Source organism: Arachis hypogaea, chromosome 5 (genome assembly GCF_003086295.3).
Source record: "Arachis hypogaea cultivar Tifrunner chromosome 5, arahy.Tifrunner.gnm2.J5K5, whole genome shotgun sequence".
Classification (NCBI taxonomy): domain Eukaryota; kingdom Viridiplantae; phylum Streptophyta; class Magnoliopsida; order Fabales; family Fabaceae; genus Arachis; species Arachis hypogaea.
In genome coordinates, this window is record NC_092040.1 from 80357815 (window position 1) to 80368653 (window position 10839).

At 36.9% G+C, this 10839-nt stretch overlaps 1 non-coding gene across 1 annotated transcript; it reads right to left on the reverse strand.

Annotated features, from left to right (window-relative positions):
• Window positions 1-9941: 9941 nt before the first annotated feature.
• LOC112805092 (small nucleolar RNA R71) lies at window positions 9942-10045 on the reverse strand. Its single transcript, XR_003203702.1, has one exon. It is a non-coding gene; the product is annotated as a small nucleolar RNA R71 (small nucleolar RNA).
• Between the last annotated feature and the right edge of the window lie 794 nt (window positions 10046-10839).

A 10839-nucleotide genomic window follows, 5' to 3' on the forward strand; every position in this document is an offset into this window, starting at 1 on the left:
TTCGAATTTAAATTCAAATCTAATTTTTAGGAAAAAATATTATTTTTAATTTTAGATAATTAGATTTTAAAAATTCATTAGGATTAGTTATAAATAGGAACTTAGATGGCATCAGATTGGAAGACTGTACATTTTACCAGAATCCTAGTTTTTTTCTCTGAACCATGAGCAACTAATCCTCCATTGTTAAGGTTAGGAGCTCTGTCTATTTGTATGGATTGATTCGTTGATCTTTCTAATTTAATCCATTTTTTGATTTATATTTCAATAATTGTTTTCTCATATGAATATGGGTGGAACGGAAGTATGACCTATGTTCTAATTGAGCTCTTGTAAAACTTGGAAAAGCTCTTTACTTGAACAACAGCTTGAAAACATATTATACTAAATTTCTAATTGTTTGTATTTAACGGGATACGTGACATATAATCCCCTTATTTTTGGATAATTAGGATTATTTTGGCATATAAACTAGAAATTGATCATCACCCTCTAATTGGAATTAATTGACCAAGGAATTGGCAGTTAATGAATTTTAGAGGAGACTAGGAAGGTCTAAGGAATTAGGGTCTAGTCACATATAGTTTGCCATAAATTAAATCTTGCATGATTAAAATAGTTAGTAAGAAAAATCAATCCGGAAAAATAGATAACTCTGAAACCTTAACTGCTTTCTCAATATTTTATTCCCAACTTATTTATCTGCTTATCTTTAATACTCTGAGTTCGAATTTAAACCTTTTGAATTTCTCAAAACCCTTTTCTGCTTGCCTAACTAAGCCAATCAATCAATCATTGTTACTTGATCCATCAATCCTCATGGGATCGACCCTTACTCACGTAAGATATTACTTGGTACGACCCGTTGCACTTTCCGGTTAGTTGTGGGTTGTGAAATACCACATAAAGTTTTTCGCGCCGTTGCCAGAAATTGATGGTGATTAACAACTATCAGTTGTTTGATTGCTTAGATTTGGAGTTTTAACTTTAATTTTTTTATTTAAATTTTATTCAAAAATTTTAAAAAAAAAATTCGAAAAAAAATTTAAATAAATAAATAACACCAATATTTTTCTTAATTTCTGAAATTAAGTTTGGTGTTACCTATTTATTATTTTTTTCTATCTATTTATTTATTTTAGTTAGTATTTTTATTTTATTTCTTTACACAGGTTACCTCACTGGGAATTCTCTGCACTCTGACGTAGAGATTCTCATTCTTTCTTGTTTTCTATTTGTTTATGCGCAGGAACAGAGACAAAGAACATCTCTTAGAATTTGATCCTGAATCTGAAAGGACTTTCAGGTGGCGTTTACAACAAGCAAGACTTTACAAGGTTGCAGAATCCACTATGGATCCGAATAATATTGATAATGTCAATGTGGCAAACCCGAATGGGAATGAACAACAAAGGAGAGTACTTGGTTCTTTCTCTGCTCCTACTACAGATCTGTATGGAAAGAGCATTGTGGTGCCTCCTATTGCTGCGAACGACTTTGAGTTGAAGCCTCAACTGGTCACTCTGGTGCAACAAAATTGCCAGTATCATGGTCTTCCCCATGAAGACCCAAATCAATTTATTTCTAGTTTCCTGCAAATTTGTAATACTGTGAAGACAAATGGAGTAAACCTAGATGTGTACAAACTCATGCTCTTCCCATTTGCTCTGAGGGATGGAGTAAAGCTATGGCTAGATTCCCAACCCAAGGAGAGTTTGGACACTTGGAACAAGGTGGTTACTGAGTTTCTCACTAAATTTTTTCCACCAAAGAAGCTGACTAAGCTTAGGGTGGAGGTTCAAACCTTCAGGCAGAAGGATAGTGAGACTCTGTATGAAGCTTGGGAGAGATACAAGCTACTGATTAGGCAATGCCCTCCGGACATGTTCTCCAAATGGACTCAACTAGACATCTTTTATGAAGGCTTGGGTGAAATGTCTAAGATGTGCTTAAATAATTCTGCAGGAGGATCATTGCACAAGAAGAAGACACCAGAGGAGACTATTGAGCTTATTGAATTGGTTGCTAGTAACCAATATTTATACTCATCTAATAGGAATCCTGTAAACTTGAAGCTCCTCAGAAAAAGGGTGTCATAGAAGTAGATGCTCTTAATGCTATTCTTGCTCAGAACAAGCTTATGTCTCAACAAATAAGTCTACTTACTCAACACATGGGTAGAATGCAAGTCTCAGGTATCAACACCCAAAATCCACCACAGGAAGTCCCCTATGACATGGCAGGTAACTTTATGTAAAATGATAATTATGATTATGCTCAACCTTCTTCTAAACAGGTAAATTACATGGGGAGTGCTCCTAGGGAATGCTCCTAGAAATCCCAATAATGATCCCTATTCTCAGACATACAACCAAGGGTGGAGAAATCACCCAAATTTTGGGTGGAGAGACCAACCTCAGAGACCTCAAAATTTCAACAATAATTCTCAAGGCGGCTTCCAACAGAACAATTACAATAACCACCAATTTCAATTTCATCAACAACAACCACCTCTATAGGCAAATTCTAAATCCTAAGAAGATTCTAATCGGGAAATGATGAAGATTTTTGCGCAGGAAACCAGAGCATCAATCAAGAATTTGGAGATTCATATGGGTCAAATAGCCACCAGAGTTAATGAAATTGATCAAAGGACCACTAATAGCCTTCCTGATAACACAATTCCAAATCTAAGAGAGGAATGCAAAGCTATCACCTTGATAAGTGGACAATGGCAAGTATGGAAGCACAAGTTGATGAGGAGCCAGTTGAAAAAGATTGCAAGGTTATTCAACTGAGAAGTGGTAAAGTAGCTGGCTCTAAGACCAAGGTCAATGAAGAGTTAGTTGAAAAAGAAGCTCCAGTGGAGAAGAAGAAAGAAGTAGAGCACGCCCCTCCAAAGCGTGCGGACAATCCATTCCCGGACTCTCTTGACACTTATCCTACATTGCCAAAGGCTCCTGAGTACAAGCCTAAGATGCCATATCCTCAGAGACTTCAAAAGGAGACCAAGAACAAGCAGTTTTCAAAGTTCTTGGAAGTCTTTAGAAAGTTGCAAATCAATATTCCTTTTGCTGAGGTTTTAGAGCAAATGCCTTGATGCGTGAAAACTTGTCTCTTAACAAGTTTCCCTTCGGCAAGTATACTGAATTTTTCGTCAAGTAAAAACTCACAATAGAGTGAGGTCGAATCCCACAGAGATTGATTGGTCAATCAACTTTAGTTGAAAGAGTATGCTAGTTGAGCTAAATAGAGTGTAGTTTGAGAATTGCAGAAAATTAAATGGCGGAAAAGTAAATAGCAGAAATTAAAGTGCAGAATCTTAAATGGGGATTTGGGGTACTGAGCATGAAAATAAATGACAGAAAATAAAGAGAATGGGTAAGATCAGAAATGGGGAATTCATTGGGCTCAGGAGATGTTGTCTTCTCCGGATCAAGTTCATTTTCATCTCTTCCTCAATCAATGCATCGATTGATCTCCTTGGCAATCTTAGGTGATTAGATTCCAATTCCTTGGTAATCTAATCTCTCTAAGCTTGAACAATTGCCCAATTTCTTGATTTAATTTCTCATGGGAAGAGATGAAGTATGGTCACTGATTATACCACATGTATTTCCAAATCAAAGTGTTGGGAGGATTACATGTCACTATATCCGCCTAGACCCCAATTTGGTCCAACATGAGAAAACATTTCTAGCATGATCTTCTCATCCCTTTTCCAAGGCTCAGAGGAGATCCAATTATGGAGAGTTTCTTTTACAAGACAACTAACCAATTGAATTAAGATCGAAAGCTTTCTAGTAAATCAAAAGAGAAGAAAGAAGAAGAGAATGAAAACTATAATTGACCTATTAAATTACAACGGAGCTCCCTAACCCAATGAAAGGGGTTTAGTTGTTCATAGCTCTAGAAACAGAAAATGGCAGAAAATCATACATCCCAGCTAAAAGTGCAGAAAAATAGATATACAGAGAGTAGTCCTCCAAAGTGCCCAGCCTGCCTATAGTTCAAAACTACTCCTATATATACTACTCTTGATCTTCTAGTGAGTTCTTCAAGTCTTGGATGTGGAGTTGAAGCAGTTCCAATCCTTAGTGGGCCCAGCTTGCAAAGAAATCTGAATTAGGCATGGGCGTTAGTGAAGTTAACGTTAAGTGACATTGTAGGTTTGAGAACGTTAGTGGCAATCACAATTTTCACTAACGTTCCAACCCCATGTAGCCTACGTTAACTCCAACGTTAGTGGCACTAACGTGACCACTAACGTTGCCTTGTAAATCTTTGATAGCGTTATTGGGACTCACCTCTACGTTAACTTTCACGTTAGTGGTCTTAACGTGACCACTAACGTGGGCAATGCTAGTTGATCCAACGTTAGTGACAAAGGTGAGTGTCCCTAACGTTGGCATTGTTCCTCTCTTCCACGTTAGAGTTCACGTTAACTATGTTAATGTGACTCTTAACGTGGCTCATTGCCAAATCTTGGAACGTTAGTGGTGTTGACGTTTACCACTAACGTTAGAGCTTTCTTTTGACTCCGCGTTAACTACCACGTTAACTTAGTTAATGTGGCATTTAACGTGGGCTTATGATGGCTTCGTGGGCGTTATTGGTGATCACTTTTCTCCTTAACGTTGCAAGCTATTTACCATTCCACGTTAGTGGTCACGTTAACTAGATTAACGTGAGTACTAACGTGGTTCTTCCTTGCTTTCTTTGTCCTGAAATCAAGCAAATAATGTGCATCAAAGCTCTAGCCAAAGTCATGAGATTATGCATCATCAATTTATCATTCAATGCTAGAAAAATCCTCATGAAATCATGTGAAATTCACAATAGTTGCTTGAATCAAGGTGTAAGTGTATTTTCATTCAAAACTTGCCTTATTCACTAAGAAAATTCATGAAACTACCTTAAAACAGTAATGAAAATGTCAGTGAAACTGGCCTAGATGCCCTGCCATCACAACACCAAACTTAAAGCTTGCTTGTCCCTAAGCAAGTATTGAAACATAGGAAGAATGAATGAAAGAGCAAGAAGATAAGATAGAAGTATGATTCCTAGTTTATGGGGTTTCATGCATAGCAACTTAGGTTCTTTCCTTTACTAGGTTTCAGGCCTTTATCAAGTCCTTGGTCACTCTCTTGATTACATCCTTTGAGGCTTCTTAATTGTTGATCCTTCATTTTCCAAGGTTTATTACATTCTTTTTTTCGCAAAGTGCTTAGTAAGAGGGCGACTGACGTGGCAGAAATTGGCGAGTTAAGAATTTATTAATAGGAATACGTTGCAAGTACAGTCCTTAACCAGCCGAAAATTCGCTTTCAATTTAAAAATGGGTTGTCACAATATTGAAAATTAAAATACTGGGAGTATGAATCCCAGGTCGTCTCCCAACGAGTTCTAGAGAGATGTGCTATTTCATCAATCGGGTGTTTTCAAAAGTGGTTGAGTTGGTAAACAGGAAATTAAAATAGAGAATTTAATTAATTCTAAATGAAAGTCTTGACTGGAGGCAGATTAGTTGGAAGCCCTATTCTTGTTGAAATACTCTCAAGATTAATTAATAATTGGAAGTTACTATGCTTAGTTAACCCTTACTAGGTAAAGGAAAGTCAAGCAAGTTGGAAATCTGTGTCTAGTCATAAGTCCTAATCCTCTCCCTTGGGAAGGAATGGAGTTAATGATTAGAGGGTGATTCAACAATAGACCCAATTATAATTTCTCTATTGAGTAGTTCAACTCAAGGGTTCCTTTCAATCATCCCCCAATCAAGTCATGGAACTACTCACTCATCATAATTATAAAATTCACAGAATTAATGGTGAAAATAAAAGAAGACATGATAAATAAAAATAAAAGGATTAATTGAAAATAAAAATGGTCTATATTAATAACTTGTAAAAATAAGCCAAAGTCAACTCTAGAGGGATTAAGAATATGGAAGAATAAATATAAAAGGTAAATAACAAAAATAAGATGACTAGTACCGGAGGTAGACTCTTTTCAAAAGCTAAAGCCAAAATCTTCCCAAAAATCCTAATTATGAATGTCAAGTGATAAAAACCTAGGGGAGGAGTAAATCCAGATCTAAAACTAAAAGTTATACAGAATGAATTGTGTCTCTCGTTTCTGCATGTTCCCTGACTCTAGTCTGTAATTTCGGGCCGAAAACTGGGTTGAAATTTGATGAGCGGATAATTTATACGCTTTTTGGCATTGTTTTTAGTATGTTTTAGTTAGTTTTTATTATATTTTTATTAGTTTTTAGTTAAAATTCACTTTTCTGGACTTTACTATGAGTTTGTGTGTTTTTCTGTGATTTCAGGTATTTTCTGGCCGAAATTGAGGGACCTGAGCAAAAATCCGATTCAGAGGCTGAAAAGGACTGCAGATGTTGTTGGATTCTGACCTTTCTGCACTCGAAGTGGATTTTCTGGAGCTACAGAAGCCCAATTAGCGCGCTCTCAATTGCGTTGGAAAGTATACATCCTGGGCGTTTCAGCAATATATAATAGTCCATACTTTTCCCGAGATTTGATGGCCCAAACCGGCATTCCAAATCAGCTCAAGACTGCCCGGCGTTAAACGCCGGAGGAGTTAAACGCCCAAACTAGCACAAAAGCTGGCGTTTAACTCCAAGAAAAGTCTCTACACATGAAAGCTTCAATGCTCAGCCCAAGCACACACCAAGTGGGCCCGGAAGTGGATTTTTATGTCATTTACTCATTTTTGTAAACCCTAAGCTACTAGTTATCTACAAATAGGACCTTTTACTATTGTATTTTACATCCTGGAATCTTTTGATCAATTTAGATCTAAGGATCATCTTTGGACGTCTAGTTCTTAGATTATGGGAGGCTGGCCATTCGACCATGCCTATACCTTGTTCTTATGTATTTTCAACGGTGGAGTTTCTACACACCATAGATTAAGGTGTGGAGCTCTGCTGTGCCTCGAGTGTTAATGCAATTACTATTATTCTTCTATTCAATTCAGATCATTCTTGTTCTAAGATATTCATTCGCACCCAAGAACATGACGAATGTGATGATTATGTGACGCTCATCATCATTCTCACTTATGAATGCGTGCCTGACAACTACTTCCGTTCTACAAGCAAACAAGGATTGAATGTTTATCTCTTGGATTCCTTAATCAGATACTTCGTGGTATAAGCTAGAATTGATGGCGGCATTCAAGAGAATCCGGAAGGTCTAAACCTTGTCTGTGGTATTCTGAGTAGGATTCGAGGATTGAATGACTGTGACGAGCTTCAAACTCCTGAAGGCTGGGCGTTAGTGACAGACGCAAAAGAATCACTGGATTCTATTCCAGCCTGATTAAGATCCGACAGATGATTAGCCGTGCTGTGACAGAGCGCGTTGAACATTTTCACTGAAAGGACGGGACTGTAGCCATTGACAACGGTGATGCCTAACATACAGCTTGCCATGGAAAGGAGTAAGAAGGATTGGATGAAGACAGTAGGAAAGCAGAGAGACGGAAGGGACAAAGCATCTCCATACGCTTATTTGAAATTCTCACCAATTGATTGCATAAGTATCTCTATCTTTATTTTATGTTTTATTCATCTTTTAATCATTAATCCTCCATTACCATTTGAATCCGCCTGACTGAGATTTACAAGATGACCATAGCTTGCTTCATACCAACCATCTCCGTGGGATCGACCCTTACTCGCGTAAGGTTTATTACTTGGACGACCCGGTGCACTTGCTGGTTAGTTGTGCGAAGTTGTGATAAAGAGTTGAGATTGCAATTGAGGGTACCATGTTGATGGCGCCATTGATGATCACAATTTCGTGCACCAAGTTTTTGCCGCCGTTGCCGGGGATTGTTTGAGTTTGGACAACTGACGGTTCATCTTGTTGCTTAGATTAGGTATTTTTCTTCAGAATTTTTAAGAATGAATTCTAGAGTTTCAAGGTGATGTTTTCATCATCACCAAAGCTGATTGATTCTCATCAATTTAGCTCTTGAATGCAATGTCCTACTGAAGCTTGGCTAGCCATGTGTAATTTCTTTAGACTAAAGCTTTAGACTAACATTGCATGATTCCTGGAATTCTTATTAAAAATTTTGAATCTCTTTATTTTCTTTTCCACTCAATTTTCAAAAAAATCCAAAAAAAATTACAAAATCATAAAAACCAAAAATATTTTATGTCTCTTGTTTGAGTCTAGTGTCTCATTTTAAGTTTGGTGTCAATTGCATGTTTCTATTCTTCTTGCATTTTTCGAATTCAATCATGTGTCTTCATTGATCTTCAAGTTGTTCTTGATGATTTACCTGCTCTTATCTTTAAATTCTCTTGTTTTGTGTGTTTTGTTGTTTTACATATGCATTCTCAATTTGTTAGTGTCAATAGTATACAAACTTCTAAGTTTGGTGTCTTGCATGGATTGCTTGTTTGATTTTAGTTTTCCATGTTTAGTTGCACTTTGATTGTTTATTAAAAATTCAAAAAAAAATTTAATATGTGTCTTTTCAAGTCAATAATACAGAGAATTGAAGATTCAGAACATACAGCAGAGGAATCACACAGAAAAAGCTGGGCGTTCAAAACGCCCAGTGAAGAAGGAAAACTGGCGTTTAAACACCAGCCAGGATACCTGGCTGGGCGTTTAACGCCCAAAAGGGTAGCATTTTGGGCGTTAAACGCCAGAATGGATACCATTTTGGGCATTTAATGCCAGGATGGCACAAGAGGGAAGATTTTGTTTTTAATTCAAATTTTTTTCAAGTTTTTCAAAATCAAATCTTTTTCAAACCATATCTTTTCAATCATTTATTTTCAAAATCAATTTCTTTCCTTTTTTCAAAAAAACTTGCTAACAATTAATGATTTGATTCAACATTTCAAGTATGTTGCCTTTTCTGTTGAGAAAGGTTTAACGTTTGAATCATATCTTTTCTTGTTAGCCAAGTCATTAATTTTAAAAATCAATTCTTTTTAAATTGTTTTTCAATCATATCTTTTCAATCATATCTTTTTAAAACCATAACTTTTCAATCATATCTTTTTAATCACATCTTTTTCAAAATAGTTTTCAATCATATCTTTTTGATTTCTAATTTCAAAATCTTTTTCAAAAATCACTTTATTTCTTTCCCAACTTTAATTTTCGAAAATCATTCTTCAATTTTTCAAAATTTCTTCAAAATCTTTTAATTTATTCTTCCCCTCTTCTCACATCCTTCTATTTATGGATTAACACTCCTCCTCAATACACAATTCGAACTCTATCCCTCTTGATAAGTTCGAATTCTTCTACCTTCTCCTTCTATTCTTCTTTTTCTCTGACATCTCAAGGAATCTCTATAACAGTGACATAGAGGATTCCATATTTTCTTGTACTCTTCTCTTTCATATGAGCAGGAGCAAAGACAAAAACATTCTTGTTGAGTCTGACCCTGAACCTGAAAGGACCTTGAAGCGAAAGCTAAGAGAAGCTAGAGCACTACTCTCTGTAGAGGACCTAACAGAAATCTTCAAACTAGAAGAAGACATGGCAGCCGAAAACAACAACAATGCCAACAATGCAAGGAAGGTGCTAGGTGACTTTACTGCACCTACTCCCGACTTCTATGGGAGAAGCATCTCTATCCCTGCCATTGGAGCAAACAACTTTGAGCTTAAGCCTCAATTAGTTTCTCTAATGCAACAGAATTGCAAGTTCCATGGACTTCCATTGGAAGATCCTCATCAGTTTTTAGCTGAATTCTTTCAAATCTGTGACACTGTCAAGACCAATGGGGTTGACCCTGAGGTCTACAGACTTATGCTATTCCCTTTTGCTGTAAGAGATAGAGCTAGGATATGGTTAGACTCACAACCCAAAGGAAGCCTGAACTCTTGGGAAAAGCTAGTCAATGCCTTCTTGGCAAAGTTCTTTCCACCTCAAAAATTGAGTAAGCTTAGAGTGGAAGTCCAAACCTTTAGACAGAAGGAAGGTGAATCCCTCTATGAAGCTTGGGAAAGATACAAACAATTGATCAGAAAGTGTCCTTTTGACATACTTTTTGAATGGAGCATCATAGGTATCTTCTATGATGGTCTGTCTGAACTGTCCAAGATGTAATTGGACAGCTCTGCTGGAGGATCTCTTCATCTGAAGAAGACGCCTGCAAAAGCTCAAGAACTCATTGAAATTGTTGCGAATAACCAATTCATGTACACTTCTGAAAGGGATCCTGTGAACAATGGGACGAATCAAAAGAAAGGAGTTCTTGAGATTGATACCCTGAATGCCATATTGGCTCAGAACAAAATATTGACTCAGCAAGTTAATATGATTTCTCAAAGTTTGTCTGGAATGCAAGCTGCACCAGGCAGTACTAAGGACGTTTCATCTGAAGAAGAAGCTTATGATCTTGAGAACCCATCAATGGAAGAGGTGAATTACATGGGAGAACCCTATGGAAACACTTATAATCCTGCATGGAGAAATCATCCAAATCTCTCATGGAAGGATCAATAGAGACCTCAATAAGGTTTTAACAATAATAATGGTGGAAGAAACAGGTTTAGCAATAGCAAGATTTTTCATCATCTTCTCAGCAACAGACAGAGAATTCTAAGCAGAGCCACTCTGACTTAGCAACCATGGTCTCTGATCTATTCAAAACCACTCAAAGTTTTATGACTGAAACAAGATCCTCTATTAGAAACTTGGAGGCACAAGTGGGTTAGCTAAGTAAGAAAGTTACTGAACTCTCTCCTAGTACTCTTCCAAGCAATACAGAAGAGAATTCAAAAGGAGAGTGCAAGGCCATCAACATGGCCGAACTTGGAGAGGAGAAAGAGGCAGT